This window comes from Apus apus, chromosome 1, assembly GCF_020740795.1.
Source record: "Apus apus isolate bApuApu2 chromosome 1, bApuApu2.pri.cur, whole genome shotgun sequence".
Classification (NCBI taxonomy): domain Eukaryota; kingdom Metazoa; phylum Chordata; class Aves; order Apodiformes; family Apodidae; genus Apus; species Apus apus.
The window spans coordinates 129,412,822-129,436,354 of NC_067282.1; the positions used below are offsets into that span (position 1 = coordinate 129,412,822).

At 37.6% G+C, this 23,533-nt stretch overlaps 1 protein-coding gene across 1 annotated transcript in view; it reads left to right on the forward strand.

The window, feature by feature from the left end:
* The window catches only part of LOC127384000 (potassium voltage-gated channel subfamily KQT member 1-like), a 499,795-nt gene that overhangs the window by 103,027 nt on the left and 373,235 nt on the right, over positions 1-23,533 (forward strand).

Below are 23,533 nucleotides of genomic sequence, written 5' to 3' on the forward strand. Positions count from 1 at the left end.
ATTGCCATTTTTAGCACTAAAATGGAATTTTGATATTTTTCAAGGAGTAGGCATCTCTACTAAAACTATCATGTTATGTATGACAAGTGCTCGCAACAACAAAAATTACTAAGAATTTGAGATACTTTCTTATACATGCTTATGATTATTTTCTTGGGTAACCCCACCCAAACTGAAAGGATGTGTTCTAGACCTGATATTTCACTAATTTCTAATTGTCTTACTACTCTGACAAATTTTGCACAGAGTTTTAAAGCAATAGCCAAATTCTTGTTGCTAAATCAACACATAGGTTAAATACTAGTTATCTGTTTGTGTGCTTGGGAGGTAATAGATGTTTTTGCAGCCCGTGTTCTGCACTGCAGTGGATGTACATCTGTGTTTGCCACAGCTTGACCTTCTTAAATAAGGCTGATACATTAAAGCTGATAGGTAAAATAGTTGCTTTGGTCATTTGACTACTGTATTTATCCCAGTGATTGGAAATTTATTTTAATAAGTTACTTTAAGGAAAATAAAGTGATATAAATTACTTAAAACTTGGTGGTTCCTTAGTTCTGACACTTTCACAGATGCACTTTTAAAGTCTTTCTTTTTACAGGCAGAACTTATTTAACTCCAGATGGGACACTGGAAGTTTCTTTTCAGGTTGGATACACTGAAATAGATGCTAGACAAATAACAGTGCCAGTTGGTTGTCTGCTTTTTTTTTAGTGCACTGTAATTTGGAAAAGCAATTACACTCTCTCTTTTACCTCAGATCAAACCTCCTATCTGCAGGGCTGGTTTTTTCCCCATCACCCAACAATGCTTTTAGATGTTATCACGATGTTCTCCAAAAACTTTGCCCTAATTGCTTAGCTGTTTGTTTGTATTGCTAAGACAATTTATCTCTGGTCTCTGGGTCAAAATGAATGTATCAGACCATTACAGTACAGAAAGCTTAGTATGTGGGCACTGAAGCTTACAGTCATTGCACGCTATATTGAATTCTGTTCCTCTCATTTCACATGGCTGTTTTGCTTCTAGCATGCTGTAATGGCATTTTTCATAAGTTACTGATACTTATCTTCTCTAGTTTACATTAGTTGACTGCCTACACCCAAGAACTAGCAAGAATAGATAATCTTGATGGCCTTTTTTATTTAGTCAGCTGTCTGCAATATATGTGGTGCTCATTAGTATTAAAATACGTTTGAAAACAAAGCTCAAAGAGCTAATAAAGCTATTCTTATGCTGATTTCTCTTACTCCAGTAGCTGCTACTGAAAGATCCTTCCTCCAGTTGGTTCTATGAGTTGTCCCTGTGATAATGCAAATCTGATGATACAATGTAGTTATTATTTGCTTTCATGGGTGCTTTGCTAGAGGTTTCCACGTGTTCCTGTGCTTACTTAGCTATTTTCTTATTAAAAAAAATTACTTCTAAACCAAAATGTGTGGAACTTGAAGCATTCCCCAGGTATTTCAGATAAATAAAGCATGTACTCTCCCTGTATTTAGCTCTTTTTGTACTCATTGTAGGTTGTTGGTGCAGTAAATTTTACACATCTTCATCTCAGTTTCATTATTTGTGGAAGTTTACTTGCTTTCTCATCTTCACAAAGAATTAAGGTGGTTTTTTTTAATGTACAAAAAGTTTCCATTTTATTTGTATGCATTATCTTTTATGTCTAACATTGAGTGAAAGGCTTCTATTAATCTCACGTTACCCACCTGCCAAGCTCTCTTAAATTTTAATTTAGAAAATGAGCCTGTTAATGTTTAAGTTTAACAAGCATTAGGCAAGGAGAACTTGCTAGCCAAGGAACTGCTATGGTACTTTGAGGGTTCTGAATGCAAGCCCTTTGGCCACTCTTTCAGAGAAATCTAATATCAACTCTAAATAAAATATGGTACAACTTACTAAGCTAGTCATCCCTTCTGCTTCTGTACAGTACTACTGTTGTCAGTGAGAGAGAACTGCTTTGTGACATTAACTTTGATGTGTCAGCAACAGGAACAGGCTGAGCCTGTGCTGGCTTGTTCTGTTTCCCCCTTTTTCCCCAGCAACACTGGAGGCTCAGGAATAATGTCTGTTCCTGAAGGTGGGGGATCAGTTAGGTGGTGATTGTGGGTTCCATCAGTTGTGGTAGAGTGGTAGACAGGAGGTGGGGAGCTCATGCCTGAAAAGAGAGGAGAATAGATGCAGGGAAAACAGCACCAGTCTGCATGAGGATTAAACGGACCCTCACTTTTACCCAGAGCTCCCTTGCACATCTTGCTGACCACTGGAGAGGTTATTCTGGCTCCTCTCAGCTTTCTTTGTCATCCATTACCATCTCAGCAATTCCTCCAACTTCTCCCCTGCTTTGTGGGGTAGGAGTGGTGTGGGTGTCTGTCTGGGGAAAGCCCTGATCAACAAAATTTGATTTTGTGCATTCTGTAAGTCTTGATTGAGCTTTGTCTTCTATTTAAATAATCAAGCATCTGAGGCAGGTCTCTCTAGCTGGTAAAGAATCTGAGTTTATTGCATCTTCAGAGGGTCTTTAACTTCTTCTAGGAAGAATGCCTTGCATCTGGAAAACCAGGAGAAAAGTCTTCATTGTTATCAACATGTCTCTTCAGCAATGTTGCAGCAGGTCCCTGCTGTGCAGATGTCATCAATAAGCTAGGATGTGGGGGGGGGTCTGAGGGGCTATCCCCATTTCCTTCACATGTACTCACTTGCTACAATAAGCAGTCAGTCCTGTATATAATTGATTAAACATAGGTTCAGAGGCATAATCATATTGGTAGCTCTTGGATTTCTGTAAAACTGAGTGCATGACTGTCTTATAGAGGTTCCTCTTTTCTATGGTTTTATGTTACACCTTTTAATATCTGTTGTTTGTTTCCTGAGTTGTGAAAGCTCTCAATCAACATTTGTGCTTGAACTTCTGCATATTTAGTTGGAGTCTAAATTTAATTTTATCATTCATGCTTAACATGAAAACCTGAAAATTGAGTCAGAATTATCCTCCTGCTTACTTTATAGCAAGTCTGTGTGTGTGTGATGAGTAAACACACTGTGGGTGGCCTAGGGTAAAATAAAATTTAAGTACTTATTTGCAAGAGCAGCTTTCTTCACCTTCAATAGATAAACACCTTGCCATGGTTTAGCAGCTTTTACTAGTTGGTTTATTTGACATGAGAAACAAGTATCTCAACAGATAAATGTAAAACTTTTAAAAATGTTGGCATTTTCATAGGCATATTGTAAAGTTACAAGTCCTCTAGTACTCAAAATGAGTCTTATTTTTGATGTGTGCATTAAAGACTTTGCCACAGGCTGCATCACAGGCCTCTGTATGTTAATTGGAAATAACAAAGCCAAAATATATGACCTTGCCTTAGCCATTCATCTTTATCTCAGATAAGTATTACCCAATAAAATTATGGCAATTTAGAAAAAAATAATCCTCATAGTATCACGGCGTGGTCCATTTTTTTGTGTTGTATGACCAGCAATGAGGAACATTTCTAAAATACCTGATTTCAGCAGCGGTATTGTGATGCTTTAATGCATGCACTAATGAAGAACTGCAGCTGGGACCAAGGTTGTTTAGTCTTATCTTTGCCTGTCCTTGGTTCAGTAATTGCTTATCTCTTTCACAAACAGAAGAGGTATGAGCTGATTATGGTACCTGCTATTCAAGACATCACTATTTCTTGTCCAAGGTGGCTTTTAGCACCACGTGAGCAAGGGGAATATTAAATATCAAAGTTCGACAACAGTCATACTTCTCCCTGGCTAAAGGGTTCCTGCTAGTGCCTTGGTTTCAGTATACTTGTTTGGTAGCAAGGAAATAACATAGAGTTTTCTAACTGTTCAGGTGGATAACTTAAACTTTATTTTAGACATAACCTTCACAGTACTAGCTACAGCCTCCTTATCTACCTGTCTCTGTTTATTGGGGGTAGGAAAGTGAAGGAAGCAATTTAAGTTCAAGGTCTCTTGGTTTACACAGTTCTCTCTTCAGTTCTTTTATTTAAACACAGCTGGCCTGTCTTGGACCAGCTGTGCTCTGGCAGGTGAAGGCTGTAGTGGCACTGCTGAAGCCAGCAATGAAAGTCTGTGGACTTTAGGAGAAATCTGAGGAAGTCCTTGACATGGGATACTAGGTTGACTTATTCTCAGAATGCCACGGAGTAACTTCCCCATCTAGGCTCTAGACCAGAATTAATAAACGGATTGTAAACAGTGTGGTGAGTGACTGTGAACTACAGTCTGATTGCAGTTACTATGTAGGCAGGCTGTGAGGGCCCTGTGTTTGCCTGTATCTGCTACAAAGGTATGACTTCAAAGAGGACTTGCTCTGCGTAGGGATTGGTGCTACTGCACCGCAACATGTGGAAAGACAGCTTTTGTATAAATACATTCCACAAAGTCCAAATCACAAATGGAAAACAAACTGGGATATGTAGGTTCTCCTTCGATGTTACTGAAGCGTATAAATGTTGTAAACCTCAGTGATACTGGGTATGAGACCTGTGGGCACATATTTTTCTATCAAGGTGATATTCTGATAGAGTTAATCTTGTCTGTCTCAAAATCCACCTGTTATTTTTGAATAAAAAAACTAATAGACCTTACCTTAATTTCCTTCAAATTATTATGGACAAAGACAATACTTGATCACTGTATAGCCAAGTAATATTTAGCATGTTTGTTGTTATGTTCTGTAAGTTTGCATTTTCTGCAGATCCTGTTTTTTCCTCTTTTGCACATGCTATTTTGCATAATATCTATAGAACAAAGTGAAAGGGAATGTCTTTCTTTTAACAATGAAGTATGGTAAAAATTGTTCTGGTAATGATCATAGCTGTAGGATCCTTAAATTTTTATTTATTTTTTAACTTTAATCACCTGACTTTTCTTATTTTCCTTGGTGGTGGTGATCTACAAAAATATTTGACATATAAAGCAAGGTTAAATTCTGGCCAAAGGAAATACTAATTTGAAACAACCAGAAAAGAAGAAAACTCTAGCACAGGAAAGTGTTACAAAAATAGCTTTTCTGCTTCTCTTGACTTTGACCTACAAACAGAAAAGTTTCAAACACAGATATATTAAGAAGCCTTTGGGGTCTGGGAGGTACAAGGCTAGATGACTGTGAGTTTACTCAGACTTGTACCTATATACAGTAAAATATTTTATGATTCTAAAGACAAGAAATGAACATTATCTTAAGGAAGGTTCTAGTTAGTCTGTTCTTAGTCAGTAGCACGTATTTAAAACAGTATCTCTCTGGCATGAAAAAGCTTTTATTGTCTAACTGCTACAGAAAATTGTTTTCCAAAAGCACAATTGTCAGAAGTATGCGTGTAATGTTGTGCTGTAAGTATTTTTAGTGGGAGTAGTAAATGATGCTGGCGATGTGTTTTCTTTTGGGAAAAAAATGCTTTAATGCATTGGCAAAAAGTCAGCTGAATGATGATGGAAGGATAGAAGATTGTTGTTGATTTACCAGCAAAAATGAGGTCTGAACTTTGTGAACTATAGGAAAACAAAGCCACCCGGCTGAAAGTTTGATTCTGGTTTTGCTTGTGTTTTTCTCCTTTTCCTATACTAAAAAATGCCCTGTAGGCATTCCATGTCTTTCCTTAGTTCTTTAAGTTTCTTAAAGAAAAAAATGAAGTGAATTCTCAGCTACACTCTGCAGTTGTGTTAGCCATGCTAAAGGAAGAATATAAATTCTTACCACATCTTGCAGTAGTTCTTCTCTACTTATGTCCAACCTACAAGCTATATCATACAATTAGGTCAAATACTTTTAAAAGTACAATTGCTGGAGCACTTGTAAAGAGGTAACACACATTCTGATCTTGATTTATATACTGCTGAGCTTGATTATTCCCTGGTTGGGAAGTTCCATCTCTGCTTCATTTTACCAGTTCATAAAAGTACAGAGTGTATGTACCTTAGAATTGCAGTGAGGTTGCTGCAAGCTCCCACATTCCTGCAACATGCTCTGAGGTTGAAATTACACTTCAAAAAAATCACTAGGTAACACTCCTGAGAAATGCAAACTAGAACCTTTTTTGCCAATCATATACAAATGGTAATTGTGTGAAGATGAATGCTTTCCAGAGAAAGACTGACCCATCTTTACAAAGAAGGATTGATAATGCAAACTGTTCTATGCTTTGGAACAGCGGCTTACTCTTTCTGTGGAATTTTTTGATTAATAGTGATAAATAAATAAAACACAGACCACTTCTTTCTTCTTCAGAGCTGAATTAATGTGATGCAAGAGAACTAAAATGGGAATAGTGAAGGGAAGTAAAATGACTGGTTAAAACATCGGCTCTTTAGTAACTGGTAACAGAGTTTTAAAGAAAATTCTAGTGAGTCTCAATAAAAAAGAGGAGAAGGGAGTGCAATTACAGGTGAATTATAGCAGAGATAAATGAACAAATGTGTCCACTTTGGACAAATAATAAAAAAGCCACAGGTGTGCTATTTGGTTTATTTTTTTGTGTATTTTTGGGGGGTTTATGGTTGTTTTTTTGAGGTCACACAGGTTTATTACAGAACTCACATGAGAAGGATGAATCAGAAGCAGTTTTTCCTTTTTATCCTTTAGAAGAAAAAAATTGTACGTGAAGCTTCTTTGTGGGAGGTGTGGCTCAAGAAAACTAGTTCCTCCAGGTGAAAGCTGTCTTGTTGAGGAGCCTCCAAAAGCTCTTGAATAACTCAGGGCAGAAAATTGCTGGGCACTTGAACCTTGTTATTTAAAAAACAAAACATAACAAAAAACCCATTAAAAGGCAGAACCAATATTTAAACCAAGAACCTACTATCAAGGTTCTTCCTCAAAGGTGTGAAGACATCCCCTGTTTTTTCACAAAATACTTAATTTTCTTTCACTAGCTCCTTTCCAGATCTTACTGGTGGGTTACAAAAATCCTGTTTTTCACTTTCGTGCTTGTGGTTTCACAACAATTTTAAAGTGATGTAAGACTATGTTGCCTCCAAAAAGGTTTGTCTGTCTCTCCCCATCTGCACTCCTTCATCTCAACTTTTAACTTCTTCTGTTTTCTTAGCACTAGATATTATACAGGTTGCTTATCTGATCCAATACCTGCAAAAGACCCAGTAGAAGAAACTGAGAATATGCATGAAGAAATATTTGATTAGCTTGGGAGAATTCCTTACTTTGAGAATATTATGAAGACAGAACTTTTTCTATGTGGGCTTCCAAGGTTTATGGAGGCACTCATCTTAACTTCAACTTGTAAAACTCTTTGCCCTCTTCTTTCACTTTACATATGGGCACATTAATTGTATGGTCAGACTTTCATTTGCCTATGTAGCTGAACCAGGTCAGAATACACTGATTAATGGATGCTACTGAAGTGTCCTACAAAAGTATGTGAAAATAAGTCAGATGTATTTAACTATTCCTTATGTACAAAGTTCTGTTTAAGTATGGTAATGTTAAAATAAGCAGTTCCATTTGAAGCATGTACACGAAATCATCTTGTATTCTGAAACACCAGCAGAAGTATGAGTACAGTGAACATTGTAAGAGAAATAACTACATCTGCAGATGGTGTGGGACACAAAAAAATAATACATTCATGTGTGCAGGAGGAGGGTCACGGGTTAGGAAGAAGAACCATTCAACAGTGCATGGAGTAATCTTCATCTTTATTAAACTTAAAATGTTTCTTTCCCCACATCCCTTCTTTTTAAGCAGCAGTTGGAGAGATGCTGTTTTCCAAAGCAATTTCAAGGTACTTTAGTCCTGCTTCAGAATTAACTTTCTTCTTGAACTTTCTTTATTTTCTCCACAACTTTAAGATTGAGTTTTGCTCTGCCACAGTTTTCTGGGATCTTGAAAGATCACAGACCAGTTGGACTTGCCAGCTGACCCTGTTAATACTTTCTTTTTGCCAGCTGCTTCCCACTATGATAGAGTCTGTGGTATAACAAGTAATCCTTTTTAGAATTCTGGTGATTTTAGGACTGGAAGAAGGAGCCATTACTCTTGCACTGAACAGGTATTTCTAAAGGGCAGGTGGAAGTAAAAACTTTATTTTCTTCCTCCTGTTGCCTCCCTACTATACCTCATCCACGACCAATGCAACAGAGGAAAACCCTCTTTTGTCTGTCAACAGTGGAAAATCATGTGTGTTTACTGATTGTATTGTGCACTTCCCGTATCTGCAGATAGCGGTTGACATGGAGGCATGTCACTAGTGTCAGGCTTTGTTATTTTTGCTTCTAAGTATAATCTGCTCACACGTGTGTGTATAGACACATTTTTAGTTTTGAAAACTGAATACAATGCTAGTGTTGGAGGGTTGTGTTTCTTGTGGTATGACTGTGGTAGAACTTACTGTGTTTGTTCTGAATCCAGTGCTTTGGATGGGTACCTATACCTCCTCCACAGAGCTTCTGTAAAAGTTATCCAGCTAAAATATGTGTGCATGCTGAAAAATGACAGGAAAATAGTGTCACATTAAGTTCAGAGAGCTTGCTGATGAGGTATGAGTATTGTGAAATAAAACTTGAGTATCAGCCTTTTTAACTCAACTAGGCTTTTGGAAATAAAAATGAGTGATTCCTTTTTTTCAGTAGTTGTATACAAATTTCGCAACATAAGTTTGTAGATCATTCTTGTAAATGATACATAAGGGAAAAGGCAGTAAGATCATATTCAGTGATGCAACAGCAATCCTTTCTGATCCCAAAGTAGATATGTCTGAACAAATGGAATGTAAAATTGGATGTAATTTTTTTGTGGTGTTAACCAAGTACACTTTAAATGTACTTGCCTTGTAAATACAATTTACTTTAATATGGTGATAAAATTATATATTTTGTCAATATTTTGCTGTAGCTGTCTCCCCAAGGTAGCACTTTGTTGTTCCTTTTCCTCTGCTGTGCATCTTGATCTTGAATTCTAAGATAGCTTGCAGCTGAACGACCACAACAACCACAACTCAGTGAAGCTGTAGTTACTGCATCCCCACTGTATTCTTGTTCAATAAAACATCTGAAAAAACTGCCACTTCATATAAGGTAACATGTAATACAGAACAGAGCAGTCACATTACTGGGAGACGGCAGCAGTTCCTTCTCAAGGAGAAGCACATATTCACTTCAAGGTTGGGTTTGGAACACTTCGTAAAGCACATCGTGGCCCCAGTTAGAATAACTACTAGGAGTGGCTATGAGAGGCTCGAGTTCATGAACTTACATGCTTCCAGCTCAGTCAGTGTAAGAAGCCTGGAATGTGGTGATATCATGGGCAGTTTTGCCAAGTGACTTACAGAAGTAACTTTTTGTTGTTTGATGAGTATTGTTTTCAGAAATGGTTGCATACTTTATGGCATCTCCTTTAGATGTATTCAGCACAGACAGCTCTCAAGATTTAATCTGTAGAATACTCAAATGGTGCCACCCCAGTACTCTTTCCTAAGGTCTAAGCTAGTAAGCTTGATTTGCTGTTGTCAGGACTTCCAGTCTGAATTTCTTAAAAGATTTGGGAACAGAGGAAAAACAAATCTTGACAACTGCTGGTAGCTTCATATTTGATGTAATAATCTTCAAACTAATATTTTTAAATTTTTTTGAAATACAATCTTCTAATGATCCCTAAAGATATAACTTACTTATGGACAGTTTTGGTGCTAGGTAATCTGTGTTTCTTGCTAGATTCCTTAGAGCTTGTCTGGTTTCTTTTGGCAAGTGACTTTGTATGCCACAGTTACTAAACTTGTTAAACTTTGAAAAAGGAAGTTAGACTTTAATTTTTAATGTAGCACTTCCCCCCTGTTACATTTTTCTGCTGCATTCCCCAACTATTTTTAAAAATCAGTTATATATAAAATACAGAAAATATTTATACATAAAAATATGTTTTCAGTCATGATGATGCTTAATTTGTCTTTTACAGCAAGCTAGCCAAAAAATGATTTGGATCGTGTTGTAAGGTAACTTGAAACCAGAAGTCTGTGCCCTGCCAGCAGGGATTCAGTAATACCAGTAAAGGTCAGTGTAGCTACCTGCCCAAGTGTCCTTACCTTCCTGAGCTGAGTTTGCAAGCCTAAAAAGACTTAGTCTGCCTGCACCACTGCCTCCATTCTAAGCAAATGCAAAGGGTGCTTCAGATGAGCAGTTACCACAGAACAGCTACAAACACACATAGATAGCATGCATAAACCATCTGAGGATATTGTTAATAGCTCTTTGTGCTTTAACCACCACATTTTCTTTACAGTGTGGTAGGAGAATGCAACCTTTCCTGGTGCATGCAATATATGTTTCATTTGGAATGCAATTTTTTCAGGCTAAAGGCTGAACTTGGCTTTCAAGACCCCAGCTTTTCACAGCACTTGCATGAGAGAACATAGCCTGAAGAGCGCTTCCTAATTGTGCCAGGTGCTGTGAGATTTCTGACCATCCAAGTTTTGGTTATAACTAGTGTGAGTTGTTCTGAGACTGTCTTAACTCGGGTGGTGCATAAGCTGGTGACTCAGCAATTAACATCCTAATTTTATTACTTGAATTACATGGATGAAATTAAAGCAATGCAATACTGACCTGAACTTCCTCTCTGTACACATACTAGACTTAGCTCAAAAACGTCCCACTGCCCAGAAACAGATACATCCTCTTCATGGGTATATCCTCTTCATAGATACTTCATAGAATAAGATGTCAAAATGCTTCTCCTGGGGCTGGCTACTAGTGAGCTAGTCAGGTATGTCTAACACAAATGGGAGAAAAAAGCATTGGAGAAGATAAAAATAAATGGTCCTGTAAGATTTCCAGCCTACCCAGACAGAGTGACTTTCACTGTATGAGACATTGCAATGATTTTTTAAATTTAGAGTACTCTTTTTACATGGTTAGAATCTTTCAAAGTAGAAAGAAAAACAAACCAAAACTTTAAAGCATAAACTCTGCAGCTTGATAGAACGTATTTCATTGTTGCTTATTACAAAAAATGGCAAAGCTCGTTTGGGGAAAAAAACCCTCCCACTTGCAAATAGAATACTCTAGTTTGACCATGTACATTAAGAAAGTTTTCATTTGTCACAGATGCTAAATTTTAGCCAACTTGGAATCTCATGGATGGCGAAAAGCTTTCTTTCTTTTTCTGACATGGTGCTAGTTAAATCAACCCTGGCAAAGATAAAGCAAAACATTGACACACAAGCTTGGAATGAACATATTCAGTCCCTTCTCATGCAAAACCCAGCAGAAACCCCAAAAGAGTTATTTTTAGCTTTTGTTTTCTCCCAGGATAGATAAATGAAATCAGCTGTGAGAGAGACATGATTCACCAGCATGTAAGAGAGACTGATAAAATCCAGAACAAACAAACAAAAGCAGAAAAGGGTTTCAGGGAAAAGGGAGAAGTGGGTTTATTTTTAGTTTGAGTCCATAGGTTTTGCAGAGGTAATATTCTTCCTTCTCCCACCTCTGCCCTGAAAGTTGAACAAATTTTAGACTAATAAGCAATAGGCAAGGGCAAGCTCTGTTTATACAAGCTTGAAATATACCGGAATATTTATTATTTCTTTCTCTTAGCCCTTGCAAATATAAATTAAGGCACAACAGCTTTTCAAAAGTATCTGTCAATGATTTAATGCTTTCTAATATGACTGCAGACAATTGTTTCCTTCTTTGCATCAGCAATCAAAACGCTACAGTTTGGCTATCTTCTAAGGCAGAAAGGACATTGGGCTGGTGACCAGTAGTTACATAATATTTTTATTTTTCCTGTATCTTAAAGATAGGCAGCTCTGATACATTTTGAGTTTAGTACAGATGGTTGGTACTAGAAACAGAAATACTGCACGAGCCTTGAACCAGAAGCTATTAGAAAGCAATGTGCAGTGTTAACTTCTCTTTAAAATACAAAACCCTCCAGCTCCCGTATTTCACCAGACATCCAACCACCATCACTACTGGTTTCTGTTTACTGCTGTTCACTGCACGTATAAGCTCAGATTGTTGCTTTAAGCTCAAGTATGTGCACATTTCTTATTTAATTTTTTTTTTTTCCTTTGGATTCGATTTTTCTTGTGTTCAGGGTATGATGAATTTCAGGTGAATTCCAAGCACATTAAGGTGTTTCCTTGCAACTTTGCAGAATCTGTTGGTGTCTGAAGATTTGTAAAGCTTCCATGGCAAAATTGTGCTCAAGTTAATTCTGAACCTCCTGCCTTTGTGTGAAAGCATAGCATTCCCAGACCATTTTCCCATGTCAGATTTTACAGAAGTTGTCCATTTTTCATTTTTGTGTGGCTGTGAGACAAATGCCTTTTCCTTTTTCCTCTCAATTTTCTCCCCTCTCTGTTTTCCTCTCTTTTTCTTGCTTGTGAGTGACAATAATGGAGTTGGTGCGAGTGTGTGGTTTGTTAAAGCTTAGCCTTCTGTGGCCAGGAGTCTCACAGGAAAGCCATTCTGAGTGCTTCTCTGAGGGAGAGGCTACAATGCTTTTATAGCTGAGGGGACAGGAGAGACTTCCGCCTACACTACAGGGAGGTATTGAGCTTGTGTGTGGAGAAGGCAGTTTGACTCAGTACACGCACAATGGTAAAAAATAACTCTAGGCATGACTTCCTTGCATTTTGTACAGAAAGAGTAGAATGAACTTCCTAGCAAAAACAGTCAGTAACTGGCTACTGGTCTATTCAAAAAGCAGGGAGCCAAACAATAGGTGAAGTAAAGTAGGCTCTGTATTAGCAATCATGGAAACTATAGGCGTTTGAAGGCTTTAGAATAAGGAGTGTTCATAGCAAAGAATCTTCCTCCCTAAAGACTATATTGTTAGGACTGGAACATGTTTTCCTGATAGACTTTATGTAGTGACTGTGAGCTTTGTTATGTACTGTAAAACTGTCAGTGCTGTTGTGCTTCCTAAATGTTAGGCAATAGTTTAATGGGTCCATGAGTGCTTACCTGTATGCATGTTTCAGGACTCTGTGGGTGGTAAAAGCAGCATCTGCAGATTTATGTTGCTTGGTCCTTGTAATAAATGAATGGCTTGTTTTCCCTCAAGTAGGTGACATATGAGTTAACTGTGACTTTATAAATAAAAAAAGGTACAAAAATGTGTAGTTTCTTGTGGGAATCGGAACAGGAGCTTTGTGTGTAGAATTTCTATTCCTAGTTTCTTGATAGCGGCAAATACGTGTAGGGAAGTTTCTTTTATGCATTCATTTCACTTCTTCAAATTTTCTTGTTGTGAGAGTTTTCTCTTTCAAGCTTGTATGAATTTTAGAAAACAAACAAAAAAACAACAAAAAACCCAACCAACCAAAAAAACTAGTTCAGAAGCCTGAGCCACAATGAAGCTCTGTCTTCAGTGGGTGTGTAGATAGGGAAAAGAGAAATAACTAGGATGGTGTGTCTGTCTTAGCCAGAGTGCAAGCCTAGTCTTCCTTATGTCATAAAGCTGGGTGTCCTAAATAAGAATAGTTTACTGATCTTTTATCCTCTCTGAATGTTGATAGGGTTTACACACCACAGAGTGGGAAGAAACAGAATAAATCTTTTTTAGAGACAGATTGATGGACATCAGAGCTCAGTTAATGCAGTAAATGGACTGTCACTATGATGTCAAATACATTAATTATTCTTCTGTGTGAGTCTTCATTTCTCATAAATGTTTTTGTGTTTTCCTTATTCATAGCTTCATGTCTTAAATGTGATTTGAAGGGTCTTTCTTTGGCTTGTTGGAACTGTAGACTGTTCACAACTCAGACAGAGGCCCGAGTTCATGCTTACTGCTGTGTCTGAAGGTTTTTGTCTTCTAGGGAGCATTTGTATGGGAAGACAATTTTATACTGAGGCCATGTCTTCCCCTCTCCCTCTATGTAAGTATCTGTTAAAAGATCCCTTGGAATTTTTTTTTGCTTTCTTAATCATGAACTTCGTAGTCTTTTTAGTTGTTTGTTGTTGTTTTGTTTTGGTTTTTTTTTAAATCAGTCTTCTGTCTCACCAATGGAATTATATGAATAGGTTATTCAGAGCTTTTATTTTATGAATATAGTATTTTTAGAAAGCATGCAATAGCATATTTAAGTACTTTATTAAAAAAAAATGCTGTGAAAAGTGTTCTGTGATACTCAAATGCCATTCTATCTACAGTCAGCCATGTAATAATCTTCGCATCAACTTTACTACGTAAAGAAAATTTCTGTTGAAGACTTGTAAAAAATCCTATTCAAGCCATTGCTGGGTGTATTACAGTTCAATGTGTAATCTGCAAATAGGCTATGTTAGAAGATTGTGGTATTTTCTGTGATACAAGTGTGACCAAATCTTTGTTTGGTATCAGCTACCTTTTCCTCTTACTTATTATTGGTACTTCCTCATTTCTGACATAGTCTGACAGTGTCTTCCCTTGCATGAAATTCTGATGCTTTCAGGTTTGGTGTTATGACTTGAATTCTATAAAGTTTTTCTCCTCCTTCCTGTTCTCTCCTCTGAGAACAAAATTGTTTTTCAAAATCTAGTGCTTATAGGGCAAATAATTGCATTTCATCACAAAAGTATGCTTTTATCAAACTCATGCAACTTGACTTTCTATTTGTAATCTACATTTGCTTAGCTTTTCTCCCCATTACTTGATTGTAACTTGTAACTTGATTGTTGCAAAATTTGTCTCTGAAATATCTTTTTACCAGTAGATGGCTGTACACCCTGGCCAAGAGCTAGTTTTAAAATGTAGCTGTTTCATTTATAAACCTGCCTATTCTGACTTAAAGTCAAAGCAGTAAAAAAGCACTCTGATATCTGTTTTACAGTCTAATCTAGTCCACTTGGCTTCCATGCTGTTAATGAAATCCTTTTTCTATAAGATGAGCACATGCAAGTTCTACTCACTGCTATTTTAAAAACATAAAAAGTCCTGCTATAGATTGTCACAGTTCTTGCAAGATAACAAACACCATATGTGTTTCCATTCTGCTCAGCTAAATAAAACAGATCAAGTTTTAGGCAGTACTTGAAGAAATAAAGTAGATCACAAGTTGTTACATAATGGTTCTAGTACTTAAATGTTGAGATTATTCTTTTTTAAAGCCATAAATGACAATCATTTAAAAATCTATTAAGGCAGTAATACTCAAGGATTTTATTTCACCAGTGATCACACCAACTGAAAGCTCTTGATGGTAAAAGTCTTTCTATCAGAGAGACTTTTCTGAAATAAGGAGAGAAGACAAAATAAACACAGGAAAATACTTTTTTTTCAATAAATCTTTAAAAAGAAACTGCATTATGTCACTTCAGAAACTGTGAGTAAAATTAGCAGGCAATGTTTGTTTTGGTGATGTTTCACTTGCTTCAGTAATTAAACCATTATAATATTACTCAATAAACAAACTTATTTTGTGGGATACAATTCTGTACAAACTGATAAAGAGCCTCTATCAGAAAAAAAAAAAGGATGGAAGAAGGGAATATTTTTATCTTAGAGTTTACATTTTCTGTGTCTTTCTTCATCATTGTAGTGAACTGACAGTGGCAGAGAAGTTTGCAAGAAAAACAAGACCCCAGTTTTACTTTCTTTTTCTGAAGACCATGTAGATTAGAATTTATGCCTTTGAAATTAATGATACACTAAACCTTCTGTGCCTGGTAGGTTCACCTGCACACACTTATAACATCTGTATACTGTTTCATGCAGTAGATCACTCAAATGCTCTATACAGACCATTGCATTTAATCTTTAGAAATGTCTTGATTGGAAAGTTAATTTGTGTTTTCACCTTGGATTTACTCTCTCCAAAGTGCATTGCTCTGTGTAGGTGGTAGGTAATAACTCACTTTGTTTTTCTGCTTTCTTCTCTGTTATGCTGTTGTGGTTACAGATACTGCATTTAAAATTCAACAAACAATAAAAGCAATATATAGAGCATGGTGTTGAGTACAATCTTTTTATAGACTTATTGGAGCCAGGAGGAATACTGCTGCAAAATTGCCTTGGAGCAGTAAAAAGTTCCTATGGCCAAATACAAGCGTGTTCTACTGCCTTGATTCCTAAAGTGGTGTAGGGGTAAAATCATGCTAATTCTCAGTTTGTGAAATACTTCCTCATCTGATTAGACTTCCTGGGTTCTGTTCCTGACTTTGACACCAATTTGTTGCTTGGCCTGAGTATTCTGTTTACTCAAAGGTAAGAGCAGTGTGAGAAGACCCTGTAATGGAAATAATATCCAGCAGTCTCTTCTGTATACAGTGTTTTGAGATCTGTTGGTGAAAAAATTATGCAAAAAGCTCAGCTGTTTTAATTCACCGTGCCCAGGAAGAATAATGATATAATAACCACCTACAAAGAGCGTTCAGGATGACACTGACATGAACTTTACAAACACTGTTCTCAGAGAACTGAAATGAAGAAATTAATTTTGTATGGGTTGTTTTTTTGTTGTGTGTGGGTTGTTTGTTTGTTTTTTTAGTGGGTTTTTTGTTATTGTTTGGTTTGGTGTTTGGGTTTTTTGTTTGGTTTTTTTGGGTGGGTTTTTTTTTGCCTTTGTTTTGGATTTCTTTTGGGTTTTTCCAGTTTGCAGAAGAGACTGCTGATGTTATTTCCATTTTGCAGGTGCAATCTGTCACACAAAGAGGGCATGTGTGCTGTATAATTCACCCAGTGGTAGGACGGGAAAGGGAATGCTGTTGTCCTTCTGGCGTCCCAGCTCACAGATGCTGTGATAAAGGGCCATATTCACTCACCATGCACAGCTTCCCTTGTGTTCATTCTTTCTATTTTTCTCCTCCGTTTTCTCGCCACTCTGAGGAGAGAGCCATTCAGCAGTGAATAAATAAATAAATATGGTCCTTTCCAGTTTTCAAAGTCAGACCTGTATCTTTTCCTTTTGCTTATAAATTGATTTAAAACTGCTGACAGTAAAAGTAAATGGACTCATATAATGCCATAGAATCATAGGACAGTTTGGGTTGGAGGGAACCCTTACAGGTCTACCTAGTCCAATGCTTCAGCAATAAGCAGGGACATGCTCAACTGGTTTAGGCTGCTGAGAGCCCTGTCCAACCTGACCTTGAATGTTTCCAGGGAGGGCAACCTGCTCTGGTGTTTCTCTACTCTCATTGCAAAAAATTTCTTCCTTATATGTAGTCTGAATCTACCCTCTTTCAGTTTAAAATAATTACCCCTTGTCCTACTGGAACAGGCCCTGCTCAAAACTCTTCACAATCATCTAGGTATTGTCTCGGTTGTGGTTTGTCCTACATAGTCCAAGTAACATTCTTACCAGATAGGGTCATACCAGCTCCAGAAGAGCAATTATTTTCTTTTTCATTCCTGGAGTAGTTCTGTGAGAAACTCAAAATTTGTTTCTAAAAACAAAGGACCAGATTCCCTGAAGATGCTGCAGTGAAGTAGAATCCTTGCCTTCACTGTCCACTGCATTGACTTTTTCCCTCGTTTTTTTTCTTTGATGACATCTGCCAATACTCCTATAAAGGTAAGCAGTATCAGACAGTACTTCCACATTCTGCAGAGTACACTGCTGTGGTGCTGTGGTGTCCTGGCGCTGGCCCTCTGCCAAAAATCTGGCTCTGTTGCTCACAGTTCAGCTGCACTGTTACCCTACCTGTTTTTCCTGTGCTTACCTAGCATCTCCATTTCAGCAGCAGGGAGGAGGAATGCAGCTGCAAGGCCATCATGAATCTGTCACATCTGAGAAGGGGCTGTACTGGGCACCAGCATAGGATAGGGAAGAAGATGTGGTATCAAACCAAGTACCTTTTTGCACTACAGCAGTCTCCAAACAGTGAAGCATTCTGAAACTTGTTCTGGTTCCTCAGCAACAGAGAGTGTGTAGACAAGCAGGATTGGGGAAGAACAGCCCCATGTACCAGTACAGGTTAGGGGCTGACCTGCTGGAGAGCAGTGTAGGAGAAAGGGACCTGGGGGTCCTGGTGGACAGGAGGATGACCATGAGCCAGCAATGTGCCCTTGTGGCCAAGAAGGCCAATGGCATCCTGGGGTGCATTAGAAAGGGTGTGGTTAGTAGGTCAAGAGAGGTTCTCCTCCCTCTCTTATTCTGCCTTGGTGAGGCCACATCTGGAATATTGTGTCAAGTTCTGGGCCCCTCAGTTCAGGAAGGACAGGGAACTGCTTGAAAGAGTCCAGAGCCACAAAGATGATTAAGGGAGTGGAACATCTCCCTTATGAGGAAAGGCTGAGGGAGCTGGGTCTCTTTAGCTTGGAGAAGACTGAGGGGCGACCTCATCAGTGTTTACAAATATGTGAAGGGTGAGAGTCAGGAGGATGGAGCCAGGCTTTTTTCAGTGATGTCCAGTGATAGGACAAGGGGCAATGGGTGCAAGCTGGAGCATAGGAGGTTTCATGTAAATATAAGGAAAATCTTTTTCTCTGTGAGAGTGACAGAGCCCTGGAACAGGCTGCCCAGAGAGGTTGTGGAGTCTCCTTCTCTGGAGACATTCAAAACCCACCTGGACACGTTCCTGTGTGATGTGTTCTAGGTGACCCTGCTCTGGCAGGGGGGTTGGACTAGATGATCTTTCGAGGTCCCTTCCAACCCCTAGGATTTTGTTATTCTGTGTTTACCTGTGAAAAGGTTTGCCCCATCTTCAACTTTTTGAAAGTCGTACGAGCTCCTTTTCAAAAAATGCAAGAAGGTCTATAATACTTGGTGATACTGTGGTGCTTTTTCTAGTTGGAATTGTGAAAAATTTCATATCCCACAGCACAAGCTTCTCTCTAAATTTGCAATCAGAATTCAGGATAAGTAGCATTATCCATTCAGACCACTATTGCTGATGAAAGCACAACGCTTTCAGCTTTCCAACATGCAGTGCTGTGTACATATGCTGGAAGAAGAGGCACGAATAGCATCAGGGTCTACAGTCACTCAACATGAGAGAAGTCTTCATCCAGCTTGTAGGTGGTCTTTTAAGTGCTCTTTGAGATGAAGCTCTGATAGATAGGGACCCTGGTTGCAGTGCAACACCACAAGGTCATGTTTAACCTGTGATGTGGGTAGCTTGATGCAGGTGGTTGTGCTGTGGGTACGCGTTATATTGATTTTGTGGAAGGGATCCATGAGGAATCTTATTTATAATGCATAAGATTCACTAAGCCTGAACATGGGCCAGAGTATTTCATCCATTATGATCAGAGATAAGTATCTTGCTCTTGTGTATTTGGTGGTCCAAAAATCTGCCCCACATTCTCAACTGGTGTAAATTGATACATCTCTACTAAGTTTGGGAGGACTGCATTAATTTTCAGGAGCTGGTCCAGTGACTGAGTGATAACTTATACCTGTAGCACTCTTAGCAGTAGCAGTGGTTGCTGCTGCTTTGTACCTCAGCCTTTACAATTAGGTTGCTTCTGCTTTTTTTAATCCTTGTTTTGCTCAAGGGAGCGATATTTTAGACATGTATATCCTAAATGCAGTTAATATAAGGATGACAAATATAGAAGATAATTCCTATGGCAAAAATAAGATAATTGAATATGATCAGAGAGTAGCCAAGTGTCATCATTTCTAGAAAGACAGTCTCTGGTGTGAAAAAAGGAAAGGAAACGAACCATCTTATACATTTTCCATTCCCTTCTAAGGTAAGAGTGTAATTGCTAGTACTACTATAATGTCTTAATTAGTTGAAGTTTCCAGAATAATGTTTGACGTGAGTACACATAATTTTGAAGATGTTGTGATTTTACATTTTTTAAGTTAAATGGAAAATATGCTGATAATATTACATTTTACTATGAGACTGATTTACACAAGGTCATATAATCTTTTGTAAGGGTGAATAGTGAGATGGTGAGGCTAAGGTCATGGTGAGGCTGAGATCATAACGTATATATAGTAAGTCAACTGAAGGAAGAAAGAAACACGAAGGAATCAGCCATTTGAGCAGAGACCACCATGCTGAACAACAAATATCCACACTGGCTGTTCTTTGAAGTCAGACACTTAAATTACTTTTGTGTCAACTGAAATCAAAGGGAAAACTGAAGAACTAAACTAGAAAGGCTGCGTTGCACACTGGCCCTAGCATAGCCCAGTAAAATTGGAAAAGTACAAAAAGTGCAGAAAAGTTTGCAAGCTTTTTTTTTTTGTTGTTGGGTTGTTTGTTTTTTGTTTTTTTTTTGTTAACTAAGCACTTTTGCTGAGTGACTGCAGTGAGCAGAGTTTCTTAGCAAGAGCAGGCTACAACTTAATGCTTCCTTTTTCATTTCCGATTTAATGTCAGAAACTGATCCCCAGTGCTAAAGGGTCAGGAACTATTCACAGGCTAGTGCATAACTCTGTGTGAGTGAGGGCAGCATAGATTTTCTTCAGTCTCTTAAATGCAGAGCAGTGGAAGGCTCAGAAGTAGAGATGTGCTCTCCTGAAACACAGCCATTCTCCTACATTTAGGAGTCATCAGTACTGTTTGCATTAAAAAATATATGCTGATGCAGTCATTATTCTTTGCTTAAAATGCAAACGTTGTTGTCTTGACAAGGGTACCACAGATGTTAATTCAGTGGTGCTACAGGTGTAAGATCACAGATCTCTATAAATAGGAAAAGAAAACCAAAAAGTTGGATAGTTGAGATTTCAAATTTGCTAATGTAAAAAAATCTCAAGTTTGCTAATATGCTTTCATATGCTCTATGCAGAAAGGGGGGAAGTGCTATAGTTAATTTTGCCTCTAAACTAAGCCAAGTTGATGAAATTCTGAAATGAGATAAAAAAGAGTTTTTATGATTTACAATGGATATAAAAAGACATAGCATTTCACTTAATGATTTTTTTAAACAAATACTGTCTGCCCACTCAGAGAAATTATGTTTTCATATCCTTCATTCCTGCATAAAACAGAGCTGGAATTTCTTCAATAAAATTATTTGTATGGTTAATTTGACTGTCTGTCTTGTTGGCAATGAAATTTTGTTCTTTAAGCATTCAGTTGTTGAACAAAGAAACACAGCATGCAGCCACTACAAGGTGTTTAGCTAAAGCTTGCTTTAGTTTTTCCCAAGCTATCACAAACTATCATTAATGAAGAGAAATAGAGCATACTTGATAAATGACTAAGGTTTATTAAATGCATGTACTTCTTGACGCTCACGTGCCTGAATGCAAGCATCTAGAATTTGATAGTGCTTAAAAATCTTAACTAAGCTGTCTCTTGCTTTTGAAAGAACCTAAACAATACTTTTGTGCCAGAATTAAGATATCAATGTCAATATTTCTGTTGAATCAGATCCATTTGTTAAATGTCAGCTCAGCAGTTATTGACAAGAGAATCATCACAGGACCCACTTTCCTGGACACAAAGCGTCAGCCTGAAAGTATTAAATAACATCTGGCAGTGACCTGCACTTTGTAAACCATATTTTTGAAATCAGCTTAACATATTTTGTCTAAACAAACAAAAATAACATGCAGAGGAAAGAAAAACATTCCAGCTGCAGATAAAAATAATTGCTAAAGTACTATCAGGAGACACTGAGTAATTGCAGAAGTGTGATTGAGTGGAGGCAGCAAGTATTTTGTATTTAACTGTAAAACAGGACATCAGAAAAGAAAACAGAAGGTCTTTAATATCGTCCTATCATTAAAAAAGGTTTGGTTAAGCAAGTTTATTGTACACAGAGAAGTGCTATGTTTGTTAGAATGTGTATGGAAGGAACTGAGTATAATTAGACTGATAATAGCAGTTTTTGGCTCTGGTTCTGCTCTGTTTCAAAGCCTCAACTGTCTTGAATCCTTAATAAGTTAAGGAATGAGTATAGCAGAGGAGAGAGCAGGCAGAATCTGTTGTAGCAGCTTGCCCACACCACTTTGCCAAAATCTAAATAGCCCTTTAAAAAAAGGCTTATTTTTTGCTGATTACATCATTCCTGCCACTGTCAATGTGTGTCAAGTCTTGGCTTGCCTGAAGGAGAAGAAAAAACCTTTCTAAAGTTGACACTGCACAGATTTAAAACACATAGAAGGACTACTATAAATGTAAGATATTCCTTCTTTCCATGCTCTTGAGTTTTCATTCAAGGATGGGCTTTTTCTCAAACGTTTTGACTTTGTAAATCTTTGAACAATGCATTTCAAGCATCCAGTTTGTTCTTTGTGATTTTGTTATGTCTGGCTTAGCTTAGACATTGGACTGCTTTGATACCAATGGCCACAATCTGCCTTTTTTTTTCCATTACAGTTAATATTGAAATAACTGAAAATATCCATATAAAGTCAGGAAGGCCACAGGTATTTCTGGAGGTGATCTTCATGCATGCTTTCCACCATACCATACCATACCAATCTTATATGTAGAGAGATTTTTTTTTTTTTTTCCTGATTTCTTATTTCTTCTGATCTCAAGCTTTATGGAGAATATGTTTGATGAGTGTATTTTTGAACATTCATCCTATTTGCCATTTTAAGCATCATCACCAGCTGTGAATTGTACAATGAATAATTAATGTTGAATAGCAACCTTGAACCTCATAAAGCTGATTAGTAAGACAATGCATCTGGGAGAACAACTTTAAGACTGTGCTTGTAAAAGAATATCAAAACAGCTTAACACAGTAGGGAAAAGCCCCCTGGAGCCCTTTTAAAATCAATTGCCTGCAAACACTTCTAAAAAGAACAACTCCACAGTGGAAAAAAAGCATGTATAAAAATCCTATGAAGTTCAGAAAATAAAACAGCCTTTATACTTAATTGTAACAGAGGTATTTGCAGTTAAACACTGCATAACATTATGTAGAGGGTATGGTCACCCAGAATAGAGCATATTTGTCTTCTTTCTAGTTCAGATTGTTACGGCACAGTTGTTTTCTAGTTCACTGGATTCTAAACTCATTCATAAACAGGGACAGTACACAGCTTCACTGATACTTCAAAGCAGAAAATATTTGCCCTGATTCCCTGTGGCAGAGGCTGTCGTCAAACTACTTACAAACCCAGGCAAAATTCTGTGTTGTTACTGCACATTGGCAAAGCTGAGTATGGTGGAAATTTCAGAAATAACTAATTTTTTTATTTTTTTTTCCTGAAAAAGTTAATGTGCAGTTTTGAGACATGGACTTTTATTTATTTATCTATCTATTTATTTATTTATTTATTCCCCTCACATTCACTAAATGGCATTCATTGCTGTGAGTTCTAGTGCTATGGCTGGGAGAGAGGAGTGAGCCCTTTCCTCAAAGTTCACATTGTCTGAAAGGACTAGGTAGTTTTAAGAGACTGAAGAAAGGAAGCAGTATCTCTTTGAAAAACAAGAGAGATGTAGTTCAAAGTCTGAGATAAAAAGATATTAAGGAGCTTGCCTGAGATTATGAAGGAGCTGTGTGACAACAGGTCTGAATTTACCCAGAACTGAAGGATTTAAGCTTCTGAATAAGACCAGCTGGCACAGAATGGCCCCCTGTATTACATGACAGAGGAGGGTGTATATACAACGCCTTTAGTTGACCAAGAGTACATCTGTCTGTGTGTGACAAAGCTGGACCAGTCTCAGGAAAAAGGTTTTAATAAAAATATCACTTCTT